The sequence below is a fragment of the Mercenaria mercenaria genome, chromosome 12 (genome assembly GCF_021730395.1).
Source record: "Mercenaria mercenaria strain notata chromosome 12, MADL_Memer_1, whole genome shotgun sequence".
NCBI lineage: Eukaryota > Metazoa > Mollusca > Bivalvia > Venerida > Veneridae > Mercenaria > Mercenaria mercenaria.
The window spans coordinates 8,785,990-8,809,920 of record NC_069372.1 but is presented as its reverse complement, the minus strand read 5'-3'; positions in this window follow the sequence as shown (position 1 = coordinate 8,809,920).

The following is a 23,931-nucleotide window of genomic DNA, read 5'->3' as shown; positions in this document are numbered from 1 at the left end:
AGTTATTCATAAACACATCCGTTGCGTAGATGTTTCTTGATTTTTATATAGAGTTTTGTATAAGCTACATAGAATTTGTTACAAAAAAGAAGTTAAATGTAAATGCAGCTATCTATTGCTTCATCCAGTTTGTCAGCTAGTAGTAAATGACCTTGACCCTCATATCACATTCATCTTTTAAAACCTTAAAGTGGAAATATGAGCATTTTCCAAGTAAAAAATCAGCTGAAATAGATGTGTGTGTGAAAAGGGTGGAGGAAATTATAGCTTTTAACCCAATAAACCTAACTCGTCCTGTTACTAGTACGAAATAATAACTTTCCAAATATGACTTTTCTTATTTTGACTGGGGCAGTCTTTTTTTGAAAATTCAAACTGCACGCAGGAGTTGCTTCCCTTCAACTATAGAAATCTCTACCTTTAGGTAAGGGAAATCACTGCGTAGAAGATTGCAGAAAAGAACTATAATTTCATTTGTCCGATAACCTTATTTCTAAAGCATCAACTTCAATTACTTATGCGGCATTACCGTTAATTAAACACATTTAAATGTACAGCAACCGAAAATTGCTTTAATAAAACATTCTCCAAAATCACAGTATGTGCAGTAACATGCGCATAATGCCACTTTAATAAACAACAATTTTGGCCCTACAGCCCACATACATCACTCAATTTTATTCATACTCACTTTCAACAAACTTTGTTGCAAGACCTACAAGCTGACCTTTATATAGATGACCTGGACCGTAAATTGATCTTTATTTTTAAACTTAAAACCTCAAAACCACCATTGTTGGTCATGCATTACCGGTATGATTTTGAGTTTTTAAAACGCAGCTCCTTGATCATGGAGTTATTGCCATTTAAAAGCGTTTATTACGAAAGCTTGTCTATACAACTCAGTATAATTATAGCTCGGTTAAAAGACGTATGAAGAGTTGTTGCGCATACCATAGCTTGTAACGGTTCAATTATATGCCTTTGATAACTTCTGAATAATGAAAGCTAGCCAGCTCGTCTATTAAAGTGCTAGTTTGACTTTGATGAATATATTCTACTTTATATTATATAAACTCACCATTAGGTATTAGTATACCTTTGTTCATGCAAGTTGACATTTACTTCATATTATGTTTCCTTAAAACCCTTCTAATCCAGATGACATATATATGGGGCGATGTTTTTGGTTGATTGTATGTTTTTATCAAATAACGATACAGTTTTTATTTCGTACGTTCTTAGCAGAGCGGAATATTTTTCGTTAATTTGTAAATTTTTAGTTTCAGCTGACGGATGCACCGGCGGAGGTAGGAAATATTTCCTAAAATATCATTAATTGATGAAATATAACACAGTATAATATTTCATGTTCCCAAAAGTAATATTTACTATTTCCATACTATCAGCTTTGACGAGAAAATCAGTTTGAGGTATTTACTACTAGTTTCCATTGGTCACAACACTTAAGATAAAGGTCTAAAGTTCCTGCAAGCCTGCTATTGATTCTGGTTATAAAACGATGTTATTAGAAAAAATTAAGATCTTTACAAAATTACCTTCAAAATCATCATTACAAAAACAAAAGCGTACGAATTTTCTCTTCATATCAAACGCCAACATTGCTCGAGAAAATGTGCGAACATTCAGACTTTACTGTCACGAACGAGTTTACCATTAAGGTAGTTCTGCACGTTCGGATCAAAAAATATTCTACAATGTAGAATTTGATTAAACTCTGATTTTTCAAAACTTCAGAATATACCTAGACACTTCAGCAAATAAAAAGGGTCGTGTGCTTGAGTTTTTGCTAGACTGATTAAAAATGTGGACCTCACGCAATTTTTCATGATGGGAGTCTATGGGAAAATCATAACTTTTATAACATTTAGGAGAATAGAAATTTTTCTACAATGTAGATTTTAATGAAACTTCTCACTGTTGTAAATAAACACATGACCATCAATTTGATGAAATAAAATGTACAGGCCCATGTGCTTTTTTTGAGATATTTGATCATGATTAAAGTGAACCGCACATTTCACGCTAATTTTAAGACATTATTTTGAATTATTTAACGTGTCAGATGTTTTAACATCATATTTTAACTTTAGAAAGAAAATAACAGTGCCGTTGTAACAAATTTACTCACAGGTTGCCATTAATTCAAAAAATGATTTTCATTTACGTACGCCGAATCCAGGCTTTATTCAACTTTTTCCGGATTAATGACGTAACGCCATCACTTCCGGTTTATCAAACGTGCAGAACTACCTTAATACTGAGGCCAAAGCCCATTTCACCATAATGTTTCAAAAGCTTGTTTTAGGTCATTGAAGGCATAGAATATTTTTCCTGTTATCACTTTGATACGAAATCAAATGATGAGTATTATCATATTTTCAAATTTTGATTATTTTCCTAGAACCGGCTGGACAGCTGTAAAGAAGAATATTTTCTTTTATATATTTAGTAAATTTATTGTAAAGACACACGTAAACTAGTTTCCTATGTAACTCAAAAGCGTAAGAATTTGTACAAGTGACAAGGTAAATGTTAATAAACAAACTGCCATCTCTGCCTTTCGCAAACTGTCAATAAATAGCATTAAGATAAGTAGACATTGACATAAAACAGAAAAATAAACGCCCTCATCAGGCTCCTAATGCTTTGATTACTTTTTTATGTTTCTGATAGTTACATGTTAACCAATTATATGGAAAGAGAATAGCACATTTAAGTACGATCAGACCAGAATGTCTTTCAGGTACCGCGTGAGAGAATTTTTGTTATCTGAGTTAACACTTGCAAACAGGTAAATTATATTTATTGGCTGGTTAAAATGTTATAAGGTAACCTTATTTTTAATAAACTTGCATGTACGTCTTATACACTTTTACTAAAACAGATTCTTGTACATACGACGAATACTCCCTGCTCGTATACAAATGCGCCACTGGATCAGATTGTCAGCAGTTTTGCCAGTGTGCACCTAGTGCTGTGAACACTGATGGTTCCGTTGTGTACTCCTGGGTAGAACAGAGTTGTGCGGCTGGACTTGTATTCGACACAAGCCTTAAAGTTTGTAATTGGCCCTAGACACCGTAAAATGGTAAATTGATAATTAACTTAAAATGCTATCATTAAATACTGTAAGAAAGTGATTTGTTTAAACCACAATATATAAGGAACCCTAATATTATTTCTTATGAACAAAATAACATTCAGTTTTAAAAATAATGTTGAATATAGAAAACTTTGTAATAATCTTTCCTGTCAGTCATATATACAACTTAACGAAACAGACTTGATTGAAAAAATGTACCTCTCCTAAAATTCGTAGATCCGGGATACAGTTTTTGGCACCCTGCCTCGGGCTCTATAAACAAATCTGTCTTTGGTCACCATCAAATAAACAGTTCATTTCAAGCATTTTCAAGTTAGTTCATGGTATTGTGAAACTATTCGATGTAGTGGTGATTTATCGCTACTTTGAACATTTTAAACGCCCTATAAGGTATTCAGTCATAATCTGACATTATGAAATGAACTATTAATATTTCATGTGCATTAGCATAGCAGTAATCTGAAAACCTTACGTTTGTCTTAGCTTCAGTTGGGTGTAACGCCACACCGACACAGTTACTAAAATTGCTACACATCTTTAGATATATTTTTTTCATATATTAAATATTAAATTCTCTTGCACCTGATTATTTTGAATATTTAGAAATGACCTGTGTATAACTTTGAACGATGTTTTTTTTAAAGCCCTGATTATTTTTTTCTATCCAAAGATTCAGGTATTATTAATTGGGACAAAACACATATTTAATAAGTAGACCATCACATTTGAACAGGTAGAAATAATCTCTATGCACCTCCCTTTCATATTGATTAGTGATTTTTTTTTCACCAGTTATCGACGATTTTTTATACCTTCTGATTATGCAAGACAAATGATTAATAAACAATGAACTAATAAATTAGATGGTTTATGTCTCTCTTGCATTGCACTGGCATAAAAATTATGGATGCTATTTTAATGAAATTATCTCTCATGTGGGACTTCTTGAAAGAGCTTTGAATTTTGAATGTAAGCAGCAACATATCTACTGTTGCAAATTATTTGGTTTCAACAAACTATTTCTTTAAATTATATTGATTGTTACAGAATTGAGTACATTTGTGTATTGATATTCAAATTAAACGTTTTAACTCGGGTATTTGGACACGATTAATCAGATAACAGTTAAGGTCCGATCATTGGTTTTAATGAAGTCGGTACCCGGTTAAATGCATTTTGTTTCTTAAACATAATTAAAAAATATAATTTCAAATCGTTATTGCGACCTAAGCGGTCTTTCGATAATTAGTCTATTTGACAAGTGTCAATCATTAAACAGAAGAGATATATTTTTAGGTTTTTTTTTTTTTAAATGGTACTTGTTTTTTATAGATAATTACTGGGATTCCAAGACCCTCAAATGATCAGGTTTTTAACACAAAGAATCATTAACGTTACATCGAATCCAAAAGAACTTTCTTGAAAATGAAAGACCGTTATGTACCATAATGTACCTACCGCCTCGGTAGCCTAGTGGTAGAGCGCCCGCTTCGATTGCGGGAGGTCGTGTGTTCGATCCCTGGCCGCGTCATACCAAAGACGTAAAAAATTGTACTAGTAGCTTCCTCGCTTGGCGCCCAGCATTAAGAGGATAGTGCTAGGGCTGGTCAGCCCGGTGTCAGTATAATGTGACTGTGTGGGGTATCATGCCATGTGTCTACGGCGTGATATTCCAGTGAAGCAGCACTATAAAGTTGGGCATTGTGCTCACTGCTACAAGTAGACACCGTCGTCTATATGACTGAAAAATTGTTGAAAAAGACGTTAAACCCGAACACACACACATAATGTACCTTATCGTCACTGTCGGTAATATTACCTAAAGTGTTGTTACGCCCGTCCTGTGATACATAGAATTAAATATGTCTTGTCAAATTCTTTGAATGAATGGTTTCGTTTATAGTTTAAAACTCAATAGCTTTTATTCTGAAAGCTTATCATATTTTCATTCTCATCAGTTATGTGATTAACAATTTAAGTAAATTAGAATTTCCCTGTTGATAGTAAATAATTGATTTTGCAAACCCTCTAAACTGGTATGCTGAGAGACCGTATTTGGTGAACGCCAAGAAGAAGAAAAAGAAGACCGTGTCTGATTAATTTTTCATTAAATTTAAATGAAATTATGTATAAATATAGCTAATTATCTATTGCTTGTGAATGCTTGTATTTCAGGTTGCTGACTTGTCTATTTGAGAAGCAGACAAGACGGCAATGGTGGAATAATCTTTTACTTTTACAGTTTCTTTTTCGTGTATCTGTGCTACGTCCCATTAGTGTTATAACCAATGAATTAAGTGATGCATTTGTGAATCGTGTTTTTATCTACTAGTATGAATAGCGTTACATGCAGTATATATCAGTCCATATGGATGACTTCTCTACTTGTTGTAGGAGGAAAATAGTAGTAATGCAAGAGACAAAAGATGATTGAATTCCAGAATCTTCACTGGCTCTTTTGTAAAGTCCCCATACATAAGACTCCTAGAACTTTACTTGTATGAGACTCAGTGTGGAATTGAACTCGTGACCCTAGATTCATAGTCTGGTGTTTTACCACTAAAAACTATATGAGCCGTGCCATGAGAAAATCAACATAGTGGGTTTGCGACCAGCATGGATCCAGACCAGCCTGCGCATCCGCGCAGTCTGGTCAGGGTCCATGCTGTTCGCTAATGGCTTCTCTAATTGCAGTAGGCTTTAAAAGCGAACAGCATGGATCCTGACCAGACTGCGCGGATGCGCAGGCTGGTCTTGATCCATGCTGGTCGCACACCCATTATGTTGGTTTTCTCATGGCGCGGCTCATATCCGCTTTAAATAGTACAAGACGTGACTAGTTCAAATAATTATGCATTGCAAATAAAGCGCAGTTCCTGATACGATCTCTCGGATTAATGTCCACTCAAATAGCGATACATACAGCGTGAAAGTTGCACCGGTTAATTTTACAGTATTTCTATATAATTTGGAAAATACTGGTAGGTTTCGCTACAATACCATAGTGTAGATAGAAACGCGTCAAAAGTTAATGCTATGAAAATGAGAGTGAAAGACCACCGAAAGATCATTACCACGTACTTTATAAATCACGTGCTTACAGATAGATTTTACCTACGCTTAAAGACTTTTTTGCAGACAGTGTCGCTTGCAGATGGAATTTCACACAGTTACAAATTGATACATATGGATACAAATTTCTTCATCATACAGGAAGGTTTTTATAGCACTTTTGTAAACAAGCTGTATAGCTTTCTTACATGAAAGAATTCCACATACCTAGCCAGGTTTCAGGTTTCAAACCCACAGCTATGATTTGCCAGTGATTCAGTTGGAGATTAAAACTAATCGCTGTGTTCTTCTTAAACAGCGGTATTAGTTCATATTTTCAAGATGAGTTTTTGTGCTGTCTGTAATTGCCATATATCAAAACTTGAATTACAATAAATTCTGTCAGAACTGTAGCTCTTTTTTATACAAAATTGTAGTTAATACGGACATGAAGGTAAACCTTTAAAATACAAGAATGTTTCAAGGGAATATTTTGGTTGGCGCCTTGGCAAAGCAAAAATGCGAAACCACGACTTCCGGGGACGAAAATGTGACGGAATACATTATCGCGTCCGCAGATATAAACTTTATGTGTTTACATCCTATAAGTGCCGCATTTTCGTGTTTTTGCCACAACATAACTACGCGGTACCAAAGTTCCTTCCCAAGAAATAAATAAACAAGGGAACAAACAAACGAATAATTAAATAAATCAATATCATCATTACGATGAAAATCATTATTTTTGTCACCGTAATAATTTAGTTGATCCACATAATTATCTTCTAAAGTAACATTATCACCTTCATAAATATTCTGTTTCTGTGGTAGATCAACCAAAATAGGACAATACAGTTTGAATAGACTATCAGACTGCTCTCAGTTATTCATTAAAATCAATGATTGATACCAACATTCCGTTTCAAGTTCCTTGACAAATCATATGCACCTTTTCATCGCATTTGGTTCGACCAGACCTCGGAGGAAATTAATTTACGTTAGTATCAAGTCGACGTATTCGTCAGTGTCGGTATCTAATGCAGAAACATTTTATTCATTAATGATTAATCAAAGATTTACGTATAGACGAAAAACATTTAGACTCAAGATATATATTGCTAAGTGCATCAGAAAATATAAACACAATATTAAAATGTTGTGTGTTATTTTTTAAAAGTGATATTTACTCCAAAAAAATTAGTCCTCATAACATTTTTGGAAATAGGATAGACAACTCCTGAATGACTATCCCATCAAATTTGCTAATATAAAAATAAACTTAGGTATTTTCCCGGGATACCCTCACTAAAGTCTGTTTCTTCATTTCATTCTGTCATGGAATGTAAACAAATCAAGGAACTTCTTAACAGTACAAGGACATCAAACAACCTTTTTTATTTTCCTTCAGGACAGGTACACATGTTAGGTCATACATGTAGTTAATAAACCAACATGTAAAACAATTTATTAGCTCATCAAAGAAAGGAAGACTATTAACTTCACAATATTTTATTACCTCCCTTCATTATATTTTATCATCTACATTCCACATGATTTTTTATGGAATTACCTCCCTTTATCTCATATAAGCTTTCTTCTATTGCAATTTAATTTGGACGTCCGCCGGTCCACACAGACAAGCCTAATTGTCCTCATTTAGAAGCATTAGAACTTGAAGTTCACAGACTTCTGACTGTGGTGCCTATCTTAGCAGGTCGCAAATGTACGCAAGATCTTAATCTAGAAGGATATGATGTGTCTAAAGGAACACTGGTAAGATATAAAAACTATCTAAGTATATTTAGATATCGGAATACTATAATTGTACCTCAGCAGCTAAGTCCATAATGTGACTGACTTTAAATCACTAGCCCCTTTATTTCTGTGAGTTCGAACGTTTCTCACCGAGATGTAGAAATCTACCATGTGAAGAAGCTAATCAGCTGGTGCGCAACAGGTCTAGATTTCTAACAAGGTGTTCGACCGTTTCTGATATACCGTCCACAGGGCATCAATGGTCCTGCACTACCACAACTAGACTAAGCTTGCGGAGTTTTATAGCGACGGATACTGAAAATTTTCTGAAAAAGTTGTCCCACTTCAGGACAGGTACACATGTTAGGTCATACTTGTAGTTAATGGTCCTGCACTACCACAACTAGACTAAGCTTGCGGAGTTTTATAGCGACGGATACTGAAAATATTCTGAAAAAGTTGTCCCCCTTTGAAAATGAATGCAATTTGTAAAGACATGAAAATAAACAATTGCTGAAAACTGTGTTCCACCTAGTTATGTGAAATTTCATCACTCGTACGCTATTTCAACATTTTATAGATCATTTATTGAATATCTAATGAAAATTATAGTTTTCCATAGAACTGCATAGGCTGCTATTTAGATATTTCCAAAGTGCTGAAATTGACCCACCTATTTCATAAAGAGAAGTACTAAAGGAAATTTAAGTAAGCGAGAACGTGTAGGGTGTTGAACATTTCACTGCGTCTCATTAACAGACTCCGTTACTATTTTGTTCTGCACATCTAAATGATCTTCTTATAGATTTTACAATCCCAAGTGCCATGTCACGGTCGTACAATGTCTTTCAGTGCTGTTATATTGTCTTGTCCTTTGGGATCATTGAGTTAATTCAATATTTCTAAATACTAGAATTCCAACTTCATTCTTTTAATGATTTTACTCTCGTAACAAAAATTTGGAAAACAATTTTTATCACAATTTTGAATCGAAGCAATGATCATGATCTAACTTAGCTATTACTTACAGTTTCGTCCAGAAAAAAGAGTTATCGCCGTGTTTTAGTTTCGAAGAATAGGTAGAGCTATTGCACTCGCCTTTCGGCGTCTGCGTCTGCATCGGCGTCCCGATTAAGATAAGTTTTTGTATGTTAGGTGGTATCTCAATAACTACTTACGGGAATGGATTGTGTTGGCTTTGTGTGTGTTTGTTTGTTTGTTTGTGTGCGGTGCACGCGTCTGCGTGCTGGGTGTTTCGTTTTGAGGAGGCTGCGTTTTTGGTGCGTGGCATTCCCTGTTTGATATTTGTCTTTGTTTTTTGAATATAGAGCAACTACTCTTGGGAAATCAGAATGTACTTTTGTACATTTTGTACATATGAACTTGTGTCAAGCGGATTCAATATTTAACAGAACTGTTAGGCTGAATGTTGATCAATGCAAATAACTGAGAAGTTGAGCTGGGACGCTGGATTAACTAACTTCATACAGAAAGTGAAAGGCATACAGAAAGTGAAAGGCATACCATACCATGTGGCCTATTTTGATAATTCTTAGGCTCGTTAAGTCCTTTTAAAGAACTGCACATCATTTATATGTAATAACTACAAAAGATAAAAGGTAAGGGTATATTTCCCGGAAGCACAGAGCACAACAAACACAGACACGGAGCCACGCATTTGCAAAGTAGGCCCACAACAAAAAGAAGCTGTAACGGAAAAATATTATAGACGGGTTGCTTCAAAAATCCAACAAGTACATTAAAATTTTATGCAAAATGTAGAAAAAGGGGGAGGAAGGGATAGGGGGTTCAAGACTCACTTAATTAGGTTAATATGACGAGACTTTTATGGAATAATCTTGTTGACAAATATTGTTAACACAGAACCTCGTAAGTATATCTTCAGAGAGCTGTCGAAGGAGGTGGTCGTTTACTTGTTAGAAAGCAAAAAATAAAAAAAATCATTCAAAACGGCATGTCAAATTCTTGAAAATGCCTAATACTTAACAAAATACTTAAGATAAAATGAAAAGAAACGCTTATAATAGAAATAATGTATGCGCTGGACCATTGCGAAATACTTTGAACGATCAATTTTGATATTATGTCAGTTACTAAATTCAGTTTAGACCCCCATTCTAATGTAAGGAGCTCAGAAACAACGACGTTATTGTAGAATTGACTGACATTTTGTCAACTACAAATCTCTTTCATTATCATAATGGCCTGCCTCTAACTGAAAATCTTCGTCTCATTTTGAAAATTCTTAAATCGGCAAAAAGCATTCACAGTGAAACTGTTCGATTCCGTCATGAATAAAAATCGTTTAGTTGTCCCTTTAATAATGTCTTCTCTAGGTAGCCCTCATATATGTATGTAACTTTTACTATAGATTCCTGTTTTCGATAACCAGTGTATATAAAAAAAGAAGCGTTGACGTATTTAACCCATTGTTAATTCGTGAGTAAGTCTAATGTCATAAGTTTGCTAAACACAATCCGGTATATGATTTTCATCCGTACGGTCATACTTGAATACGCGTCGTCTGATATGATAGTGTTCAAAGGAAACTCAGGTGTAATACGTTATTATCAAGAATATAATAGAAAACAATCGTAGCTTAATAAATCGGAGTTCTACGGTGGCGTCTTACCCATTTATTTTGAAAGGACACTATCAAAAACGTCATTTTAAAGAATTAAAAAGTTAAAGTATGTAAAGATTGCTTCAAATTATCATAATTTTTTATTGTGTAAATTAAAACATTTCTCCAGTTGCGTTCCCTTATTTCTGAATCAGAACTTCTCTGCTTCAAACTTAGCCACTATAGTCTAAAGTTGCCATCATACAAAGGAACATCTATGTGAATAATCGCTAGAAAGTTGTCTGCTACGTACTGGAGAACCGTAGGATTAATTCGGCTTCCATTATACCCTTATTTCTCTAACAATGCTACGATGTTTTTCTATTATGTTGAATATCCATCATCGGTATTTGATAAATATCTCTTTTATTAGCTAACTTCTTTTATTTTTTATCTGAACCGTTCTTTACGTTTGTTTTTTAAAAAGAATATTTTCTTTGATTTCATGTCCCTCAGTTGTGCACATTGTTAAACGTAAATCATCATTAGCCATTACATCAGAACAAAAAGTGCCTTTTGAAAATAAGTTTACAGCGCGGTTGTTTTTGTAGATAGTTTACTATATTAAGCCGTATTTATTGTCTGTATTGTTCGTTTGGCTAGCCATGTCATACCTCGAACCACAGTTTTCTTGTCACCAATAGTTTTGTCAAGGTTAATCTATCATTTCACTTTCACCAGGTACAGGATGAAAATTAATTTTGATAGTGATCTTCTCAATTTATCTAAATTGGAAAAAGATATGTTTACAAATTCCCTTGTGCGAACTTTCCAATCATTATAAATAATAATTGATATTGCACCCCCATCAAATTGATTATCTTAGACCATGTTTGACTGATTTCTCAATCAACTTTAAATAAATTATTACACAACATTAATTAATTTTCTCTATGCTTGCTATAGATGAAGTTTGTACTTCTCTTTCCAAAAAAAAAAGCAATATAACTACGGCGGAATTATTAACTCTTTCCGTTACCGATATCAATAATAATATTTCTTTTTCTTCTGACTATATACATATTTTAAGGCCTTTATTAGCCTGGGAATATATTCTGACAATTTTAACTTTTTTTCTATCTGCAAATTGACAGACGTTAATAATATCTCAGAAACTCGATGAATGTCAATTAACACTAAATAGCGCAGATTAAGTGGGATCTTTAATGCATAGATATTAGGTATGATTTCTTCTGACAAAGCACGAATATTATTAACGGCTTCCAAGGCTAGATTTTTATGTGTAATGTAAAATAATGTTAAATGTTAGAAAAAAATAATAGTTTTATTTATAATATCCATAATAGGATTTTAATCAATGCATTACGTCAAAGATCTGACAGCCATTGTGGCATAGTGTTACAGAAACCGTTTCGAGTGCGTAAGATCGTGGGTTCGCTCGCTGGCCGCTACATACAAAAGACGTACAAAACAGTAGTTACTGTAGTAGCTTCCTCGCTTGGCGTTTAGCATTTTTAGGATAATGCTAGGACACGTCAGCCCTGTTCAGTTTAATGTGACTGGGTGGAGTATAATGTCACATGTCTATGGTTTGATGTTCCAGTGAGGCAGAATTATAAGTTTGGGCACTGTGTTCACTGCTACACACCGGCGTTTTTAAAAAAAATGTTGAAAATGAAGCTAAACCCCAACACATACACAATCACGCACACACGCACGCACGCACAATAGAAAATCTGGATAAATTGGCAAACCCTGTAAATTGGTCATTTTCAATGACCTCTTTATACAGGATAGATTATAGATTTCAGTTTTACACTCTTTTTTATATAGCAATAATGTTTCTGTATAGTTTGAACATTCTTAAATAATCTTACTGACTACAGTACTTAAATTATGACCATTACATATAGAAGAGTAATGAGATAAGGCAGGAAGACTTTAAGTGGCTAGATTTTAAACATTACGTATGTTTTACAGATTTTAAGATTATTCATGTAAATTACTTTTAAAACACTTAATTTCACATTTCTAAATTTCAATGGCTTGAACAACCCTTTAAGAATTTGAGTTTATATTCATTCAAAATGCCCTCCTTTAAAATTTTTCTGTGCATTATCAAAAATGGTGAATTGAACATAGCTCTTACAATAATGCCGTGATAGTGTTCGTGATTCCTTTGTTTCGACTTCCTAAACCCATATACACTGAAAAATATACAACGTATTAGTGTTCATTTTGTTAAATCCACCTGGTATAATTACACAAGAATATCACCAATTAAAATACAATTACCTTCCTTTCAAAAGTAATCAATAACATTGTGACTACCCTTGTTTTTAAATGTGATTGATCACATTATAATTATTTTGTGAGTATTTTTCTTAATTAGCAGAGTGTAGAGAATAGGACTTTGACTATTCAAACCAATTAGTTATGTAATCATTTTGAGATAGGCCAACAAAAACAAAAATAATGTAATCAAATAATCTGATAACATTTACCTTCATAAAATCCCTCCACAGAAAAAGAGAGGATGATAAACTGTCCCCTTCATAGTTTTACATGAGCTATCATAATTACCTGTGTGGATTTAACAGGGCTATCAAAATCCCCTTCATAAAATAAAAAAAGTATTTTAAATTCCCCTAAATAAAATTAACAGGGCTTTCAAAATCCCCTCTGTCGGTAATTGTACGTCCATTAGCTAGTTATTTACATATATCTTTCACCTTTATTATTATTCAGTAACCAACAAAGATTAGTCAAGCCACTAATTTGTTGAGGACTTATTTTCTATGTAGAAGGGAATATGATAGCACTGTTTATTGACGAAGGGAATTTCTATAGCCAAGGAGATATACACTTTATAAAAATACATCTTCAAATAGTTTTATTAAGAGTCATTCTTTAGTATGAAAGCACGGTCACTCATAGGTACATGTATCCAGATATTACTTACGCTGTGATATTGCTGGAGGAAATTATACGTTGATGATGAAAACATGTAGTTTAAAAATGAAAGGTTTTTTTATTGCTATCAGATTATTCTGGCCCTTCTTGACGGGTCGGAAGTACGATAGGATATTTGTTTAAAACAATGAAAAGGACCGGATCCCATTGAAAATGTTTTCCTTGCTCTATGGTCGAGAAATTGTAATTGCATTGGCAAGTTGAGAACCAGTTTCGTTTGAGCCGACGATTGCGACTTTCGAATCTTTCGTCGTTGACTTGTTCATAATTATGTTTTACAGTATGTCGACTTGATTTTTATCTTCTAATGAAAACATCATGAATTTTGTGCAAATGCTTTAACAACAAGAAATTTTAGAGTGAATAAAAACGTAATTACTCCAGACAAACTGTTTATGAAGGACTTATTGATTCATTTTAATATACTACGAATATGATAAAAAATGGAAACAATTTTCTGAAGATGTAAGGCCAATTAAAAGAGCATGTTTTTGTTTTCAATATATATAAGTTACATAAGGATTACATGTAATCAAACATGTGCGTGATCCCTGATAACATTTAATTACTTGAAAAAGTGTAATCGATTACAACTAATTGCAATTACCCCTGATATGTTCTAATTTAGTTTGTATTTGTTTGGTTTAGCATCACATGTACAATACCATATGTCATTCGGCGACTTTTCAGCCTTTAATGGTGGAGGAAGACACCAAGCATTTTTCAGACATGTGTGGGCAAATGGTTAGAACCACAGGTCTTCCGCAGGCTTCCTCACATAAAACATCTCGAGCGAAGTTTCAACCTCACATCGATAATGGGCAAGTGATTCGAGGTCAGCGATTTTAACAATTTGGTCATGCAGGCCCATTCAAAAGATTTTTTATTGAGAGAATGAAAATGTGTACCTTAGGTTTGATATTTACAGTTTTATATAAAAAGTTCTTGTAAATGAACTTATATGTGGCAAGTTTACATATTTCATTTATAAATAAAATAGAAGGAAGAATATGACGATATGATGGCCTTATAAATTGTAATGTAACAGGTTTGAAAGGTTCGGAATATTGTATATTCTATAAATCATTGTTTAATATGCTACGTAGAAAGATGATAAACTATAATACTTGATCTAAATTGAAAAGCTGAATTGTCAAACCTGTCACAAAACATGTAGCCCAAGGGTTAAACAGGTATACTTAGTCGTTTATATCATTTACTTCCGGGATCAAAGTTAGATATGTTAAGGAAAAATGCACGACGTATTGTGTAATTTTACATAGCGGCTAGACTGCTTAATTAAATATATATGCTGAAATATAATTATCTACGGTCAGAGAGAGAGTTAGATTTAGAGATAGAGAGAAAGATGGGTTATAGATGCTAGATTGATAAGGTCACCTTTACTTAATAATATCTAGCTAAAATGTTATGTTTAAATATTGAAGACTGTTGCTATGCTAAATAAAACTGGTTAAAAGGTTATGTTTGTTGTACTAAATGGCCACGCTACGTTACAACGCGCGTTTCTGGTGCCGAAGACCAGGATGGACCTTTGGAATGTTGTCAGGGCACTACGATGAAGTACGCAATACCACTAGATGATCACGCCGAGAAACAAGGTTAGAAAACTGTCTATTCTATTTGCTTGTTAAATAATTTATTTTAAAATGGCAGACAACGCTTCTATTCAGCAAATTTTTCAAGATTTGGCTATTCAATTAAAAAATGTTTCCACCGCAATAGGAACTCAGAGCGTACAACATATGATTTCAAAATTTGATGGTAAATCTGAAGATTTTAAGTCGTGGGTAAAATCAATAGAAAAATATTCTATTTTAAATGATTTAAATGATGAAAGAAAGAAATTAATTTGCTATCAGACTGCAACAGGGCCAGTGTCAGATTTTATACATAGATTTATAAGCGAAAATCAAGACTGTACTTGGCTGCTTTAAAACATGCTTTATTTACTAGATTTCTGAGGTACACGACTCACATCATGCTTTATATCTTTTGCAAAATATAAAACAAAAACCTGATGAAAATGTAAATGTCTATGCTGAAAGATTATTAACTTTGGCAGAAGATGCTATGAAAATCAAGATCAAGGTCGAAATCATATTGCAAATTTAGCAATTATCCAGAAACAGTTAATAGGTCATTTTATTGACGGATTAACAGAAAATTATCTGAAAATGAAAGTTATGCGTGATTCGCCGGAAACTTTACAGGCTGCAGTTACGTCAGCTATGAATGAACAAAATTTAAGAAATCGATTTAATTTACGATTCGGAAATGTTACTAGCCAGCAAAATTTTCAGAAACTTGTCAAAAAGCAAAGAGTTAGATCATATTCAGCCACAAATTCGTTGTCAATATTGCCGAAGGCTAGGTCATAATGTCAAGCAATGTAGGACACGTCAAAAATATGTTCATGCAATATTATTACGAAAGAAAGCCACTAGACATATGCAGAAATTAAGCCAAAGTAAATTTCAAAACAATTACGATTGGAAAAAATAATTGATGCTGGAATTGTGGGAAATTAGGACATTTTATGAGAGAATGTAAGAGTGTATTGAGACCTAAAAAGAATATATTTAGGCCTTTAAACTAAGATCTTCCTATCATAAAGAAGTCGATGGTAGGAATAATGATTTATCAACGTATTTTATAGCGCTAGCGGGAAATCCAAACTCTTGTACAATTAGAATAGGGAAACAGAAGATTAGGGCATTAGTAGACTCTGGAGCAGAAGTCTCATTAATTAACAGGAGGACATATGAAACATTAAATAGAAAGCCAAAACTATTTAAAAATCATAAAGTTTCATTACAGTCTGTTAATGGTAATTCACTGCATGTAGATGGATACACCAATCTTATTTTTCGAATAGGTGGTGAAAAAATAGAACAAAAATTTTATGTGGTCTCAAATATGAATAGAAAAGCAATACTTGGAAGGGACTTTCTCATTCAGAACAAATGCAGAATTTATTTTTGATCTTTTATCAATGAGAAATTAAAAATAGCTATGTCACATTACAAGAAGATGTACATATTGCTTCAGTAGTTCGGTTGCAAAAAGATACTGTAATTAAACCTCAAACAGTGCATATTTGTTCAGGACAATTACGAAAAGACTCTAAACTAAAGAATTTTAAAACCTATGATATTAAAAAGTGTTGAAGATGGTTATCTTAGTACAGAACCTGGTTTAATGGTAGCTAATTCAGTCATAAAGTTACGAAAGCATCGTAGGTTTTCCTGTTATGTTAGTAAATTCTACAAATAGAACAATTAAATTAAGAAAAGGGTGTGCCGTTGCAACTGTTGAACAAATTGATGAAAAATGTATAGCTTCTGTTTCTGATGTCAATAAATATCACACAATAAGGGTGAAAAATCAAGTATAAATACAAAAGAAATAGTAGCACCTAAAGAACACTTTCAGTATGTAGAAAAATTAGTTAAAACAAATAGGGACGTTTTTGCGAATAATGACTCAGAATTGTCACAGACAGATACAATTACAATGAAAATTCCTACTGTAGAACATGAACCGATAAAACAGCGACCATATAGAGTACCATTAAATGATAGAAAAATTATGAGTGATGCTATAGATGAAATGCTTAAGGCTAACGTAATAAGACCTTCTCAAAGCCCTTATGCGAGTCCTGTTGTGCTGGTTAAAAAGAAAAAACGACAACAGTACCAGATTTTGTATAGACTTTAGAGGATCAACGCCCTGGTGAGACCCACAGCATATCCTCTACCTCATATCGATGATATATTGGCTCTTTTAGGTGATTCAAAATACTTTACTACCCTAGACTGTCGCTGCTCAGGATTTTGGCAAATACCGATTGATGAAAAAGATAAAGAAAAAACTGCATTTACCACATTCAGAGGTCTATTCGAATTTAACGTTATGTGCTTCGGATTAGTTAATGCCCCGGGGGTGTTCCAGGAATTAATGTCTAAAGTCTTAGAGGGATTAGATTTTGCTGTGGCATATTTAGATGACTGTCTCATATTCAGTAAAACATTAGAAGAACATAAACGCCACTTAGACATTATTTTTCAAAGGTTAAGAGAGCATAAACTAAACTAAGTTGAAAAAGTGTCAATTCATGCAGCCTAAAACCGAATACTTAGTTTTGTCATAGATGAAGATGGCATCAGACCAAATCCTGATAAAGTTAAAGCTATTAGGTCACTTCCGGTTCCAAAAAATGTGCGTGAAATTCGAAAAATAATTGGGGCATCCTCGTTTTATCGTCGATTCATCCCTCATTCTCAGAAATAGCAGAACCTCTTATTAACCTTACAAGGAAAAAGTCTCCATTTATTTGGACAGAAGAATGTCAGAACAGTTTTGAGAAAATTAAAGAACAATTAACAGCTATTCCTTTCTTATCCTACCCAGATCCAAACAAGCCGTATACATTGTAATACCGATGCCAGCGATAGTCACGTGGCAGCGTGCTTAACTCAAGCGTGTAATTCACCAGAATCAGATGAAAATAAAGAAAGGCCTATATATTTTCTGTCTCATAAACTAAGTGAAACACAAAAGAAATACAGCACTATTGAGAAGGAGGCATATGCCATTTTTTTATTCTTTGCAACGTTTAAATTACTTTTTACACAATGCTGAATTTACAATCAAAAGCGACCATTCTCCGCTTCAGTATTTATTAAAAAGTGAAATGCAAAACAAGAAAATTCAGTTATGGGCATTGTCTATTAGTGGTTACAACTGTAAGATAGAGTATCTTCCAGGAAAGGCAAATGTTATTGCTGATTTCTTTTCACGGCCACCAGATTCTGAAAATAAACAAACAGAAAGTGAGCAGAAATCGAACCAGATATTAACGACAATACCTACAAAGTTTCTGACAAGTATGAAGTTAAAAGTATAAATGTTATAAACTCTAACAACTTAAACCCGAAAGAAGTGGCTAACAAAGAATATCAAAAACAAGATTCTTTAGTAGAAACTGTCCCAGCATTTGCAGATTTAGATATGAGATTAGAACAAGATAAAGATCCTGCAATTGTTCAGATGAAAATGCAACTTAAGCATGGTGACCCAAATAAGGCTGAATTCAAAAAATATTTAGAAGTAGACAATGTTCTATACTATATTTCGAACCCAGATGAAGAACCAGTTATGAGACTGTATGTTCCTAGTCATTTGAAATCATTAGTTATAACAGAATATCACAACAATGGTCACCCTGGTACACAACGTATGTTTGCAACTATAAAAACAAAGTACTACTGGCCAAATATGTTTAAAGAACTTCATAGGTATGTAACAACTTGTGTTGATTGCCAGTCTAGAAATTTGACAAAGGTTAAAGCTCCTTTAAGAGAAACAAATATTGCACCATTTCCATTTGCTATTGTTTCAATAGACATATGTGGTCCTTATGAAAAAACACTTAGTGGCAATCGTTACATCATTTGTTTTGTTGACATGTTCAGTGGTTTTCCAGAAGCTTTCGCAGCTCCTGATAAAAGTACAAATACAGTTATAGACTTACTTTTGAATGAGATATATCCTAGATATGGATGTCCTCTCCAGATAATTCATGACCGAGGGTCAGAATTTACAAGTTCTGCCTTTAGGGAGGTCCTGAAAGAGTTAAATATTGACAATGTATCATGTACAGCATACCACCCAGAAAGTAATGCCAAACAAGAACGAATGCACAGAGTTCTGCATGATATTTTAGCAAAAAGAGTTCAAGGTAATACACGAGAATGGGATCTCCATCTTAATATGTCTTTAGCAGGCATACGTCACAATGTTTCTTCAAGTTCAAAATTCACACCTTTCTATTTAGTTTACAACAGAGACCCGATTTTACCAATTGATAATTTGCTAAAGCCTAGAGCTAAATACCACGGCGAAGAGTTTCACAAGATAGTTCTTCAAGAACAACATGCAAGTTTCCTTACTGCTTATAGACATTTAAAACGTTCAAAACGAAAACATAAGGCACAAGTAGACAAAAAAGCAAAAGACATTAAGTTCGAAATAAATGATCCTGTCTATTATAAGAACTATCAAAGAAAAAACAAGCTTGAAGATCGTTGGAAATCGCATTACAGAATCCTTGAACAAAAAGGTCCAGTTACATACCTTATTAAGAACCAGCTTGACAACTCAGTTGTTCAAGTGCATGCAGATCAGATAAGGCTTGCTGACATTGTTGAATGGCCCGAACGCAAAGCTGTTAAAGGTTATCCAAGACGAAGGGTAAATTATGTAATACCTCCAGATGATTCTAGCTCAAGAAGTAATGATGAATCTGATGTTTCTGATGCTGAAATATCAAACAAAATCAGAAAAGTTAAAATGCCTAAAAGCACAAATAGGGTCCGTCAAGAACGTGAAAATTCTTCCTCAGAAGATAACATTCCTTTAGCTCAGTTAAGAAAACATTTAAGAGAACAGAGTAGGGAACAAAATGACTCAGAAACGGAACAAAAAGCAAGCAATACTGGCGAAAGTTCTGCTAGTATGGGTAACAATACAGAAGAAAACAATTACCTTGATAATGAATCCCGTATGGAATCAGGTGCTTCGCATTCTGATCAGTCCATAGAGACAGATGACATGGATACACAGTCTTTGTCAAACGAGTCTGAAAATAATCAAAGTAACATGGTTATTGAAAATGTAACAAGACACACAAAAACACCTAATCATGTTATGAAACATGATACTGATGACAAACAAAAATATCTGCAAATGATATTAAGTCACATGGCTGAGAATGAAAAAAGCAAAAATGAAATTATGCAAGGTCTGCTAAAGACATTGTGTTAGACCTTAACTGCTAGACAATTGTTTAAGGACTTACGCGAAGGTCCTATCTTAGAGAATATTTTGCTATTTTATAGCATAAAATGATTTAACAAGAGATTGGTAAGAAGAGTAGCGCTATATGATGACGTTGATAAATCCAAATGACTTCACCAAGGTGTATATTCATATACACTGTATTGTTTTGTAAATATCTTCAATTAAAGTTATTGTTCATACATTTATTATTATAATTGTTCGGTGTTGGTTAAATTCCTAATGCACAAAGTTATATTTCTGCATAGTAAAAGGCTAGTAGAAAATACAAGATAGAACCTCAACGTAACATTTGTTTCTTTAATTCTGTTTAGAACAGAATACCTATGCTGTTATTCACATTTGAAATTATGTTATCAAAATATAGTGTTCTGAGACCTGTGAGAAAAATTATATCGTGAGGTTCACTAGTTTTACGCATACATTAGTATTGTAAGACGCATGAAAACAGTCATATGTGAGGTTTGCAATGATGATCATTTCTTAATGTTAACACTAAAGCATAAAAATTGTATATTTTAAGTTTCATTTCTGCAATTTAATGTTCGCTGCAGTCTGTAGAATATTAAAACCGGTGTCACGATAAGTTTCTCCACGCACCTGTTTCATTTACTGGTGTCATGATAGATTTCTCCACGCACCTGTTCCAGAAACCGTGTTATGAAAGGTTTACACACGCACCTGCTACAAAAAACCGGTGTCATGGTAAATATCTCCTAGCACCTGTTTAAACGTATTTCTGAAGATTTTAGTTTAGATTAAGAAAAAAGAATTAGTTATATTCAACACATTTGAAGTTTTCTATACGAGATTTATGTTTTATTAAAGCACGTACGCTTTGCCAGTATCTAATGATATTTGAATTTTTACACGTATTTTTCTTAATAGTAAAATGCAGATAAGACTAAATTTAAGAGGCATAACAACAATTTAATAACCTATCATAGAATAAGCCGAATAAGTAAGGCTTACATTACGTAATTATTTTATTGCATATATGATTTGTTGATTTAGATTTAGTGTTCTCAGACCTTTTTTTGTGAGAACAAGCATATATTTTACTAGCAATTATAGTTAAAGCAATTTACCGCGATACATTTCCACAAAATGAATAAATTGCTGTAATCGTATTAATTCTATTTTTTGTATCAAATATACATGTTTCAAAGTTCATATCCTAAAAGTATTCATTTTAAAGTTATATTGTTCAATTTTTAAATTAATAAAGTAAACCTGGTCACAAATGCTGTGAAATAAAAAGAAAAATGCGGCAACCAGTCCAAAAATTTTGTTATTCGTTTAACTATGTATCAAATTCACTTGCCCGAATAATTTTAGCGAATAATTCATAAAATATAAGTCTGTTTGCAAATGCAAATTAAATGTTAGAGTATTTCATATTTAAAAACAATTTATATCAGTTAAAAGATAAATATATAATGTACTTACCTTATAATAACTTGAATACGTGTAATAATTCCTCCTGTCCATTGTTATATCCTTATTATATCTGAGTGCTCGTATTACGGTGGAACTTTAATTAAATTTCAAGCAAAATTTCTAAAACACGTCTGCACACAATACAAGCAAGAAGACAATGCCAGTTAGCTAACAGCTTCTACCATATATGCAAAAGGGAACTGACAAATTCCACGGTTGAACGCACGATATTGACCAATGAGAAACTGCGTAACAATAACAGCCTCAAGGACTTATTATCAGTCAACTATATCAGCAACTTCCTGGTGGAACGCCAAAGTGACAAAGATAAAATCATGAATAATACAACAATCAACGAAAATTAACCCCGAGCTATAATGATATATCAAATTTTCTCTCCATCTACAATTAAAGAAACTTTGTTAAGACAGAATTTATGAAAAATGTTAAAATGAAAAAGGAAATAATCTGAAATTCTGTGTAGAAAACAACAAAGAAACAAGACAAATAAGAAACATTTTAGCAACAGATATATTTACACAATGCCAGATTCTCGTCACAGTATTATACTTTTATTCCCTATGCAATTCTTATGAAAATACCCGACACAGTTTTGCAAATAAAATTGATTATGAAGACTATTTTACCCAGCTGATATAAAGACTTTATTTTGCCCTAGCTGAAAACTGCAAATATTCAACAATTTGAAACTATATAACTGGAAGTATTTTAGACAATTTTAGTGATTAGCAAATTCAAGATCCCACGGCCTGCTCCGCTACTCCGCAACGAGATGTGTGCATATAGAATTCAACAACAACAGAGAATTATTACGGAACTATGAGACGCCGATGTGAACAACGCGAAACAGCAGACTTGGTGCCACATGACCGACAACTGAATGTTCCTACGCTGCAGAGAAATGGCTGATGTTGGAGGCAGATTTGTTTAAAATTTGTATCATTTATTGTTTATTTCATTTGAATATTTAAAAGAAAGAAAGGAAATTTATAAAAAAATAAATAAATAAATGTTTTCGGTGCATACAAATGTATTTATAAAATGTATACTCTATACAAAATGTATACTCTAGATACAAGTCTCTCAGAATTTATACTTTTGAAAGAATATTCAGTAATTTAAATGTGTGATTTAGATATCCGACTTTCGGCGTATACACTTGTAGCATGAGCGCAAATAAAAAAAAAATACATGTTCAAGGCATATAAATACCTTGATCTTTAATCTGTACTTTATACATGTGCGCGTATTTAATTTTGAAATATTAGCATGTTTCAAAAGATATATCGTATCTATAGAAGATGTGATTTTATGGCTGTTGATATCTATAAACATGTACATGTAGTATTTAAAACCAGATATGTAATTTTGCTTTCTAATTTCAGAATCACTTATGTTTTATATGTATGACAAGCTCTGATAGATGCATCAGAAAGACGGAATTTCCACAAAATGAACGAAAAACGAAACAAACAGACGTTTATCTGACGAACGTGATACTTTAGAGTTATATATATTATATCTATATTCTGTTATATACATGTAATCGTGAAAATATAGACAGATGTGACTCGCAAATGAAAAACTGTTTAATTTTAATGTATAATGTAATATTATAAAACTACAGACGAATGTTCTGAAAAGATATATAATGCACTTTATTTGTATGAAAGAAATCATCACGTTTTAAGAAATTCCTCGATTATATTTGTATTATGCTTGCACTAACTATTCTGATGCCAAAATACTGAGAAATTGTATCTATCTGTAATATTATGTACTTTAAATTGTCTTTTAATATGTATGTGTAAAATTACCCAACTGTTTAAGTCGTGCATCCAAAAGCTAATTATGTTTACTAAAATTATACCTGGCGAACCCTCGGCAACATTCTAAACGATCAACATTAAGGATTTGTTTTAGCTTAGATTTACTATTAATCTTTTTTTATTATTTTGTGGAAGAAATGAAGGGATTGTAATGTAACAGTTTGAAAGGTTCGGAATATTGTATATTCTATAAATCATTGTTTAATATGCTACGTAGAAAAGATGATAAACTATAATACTTGATCTAA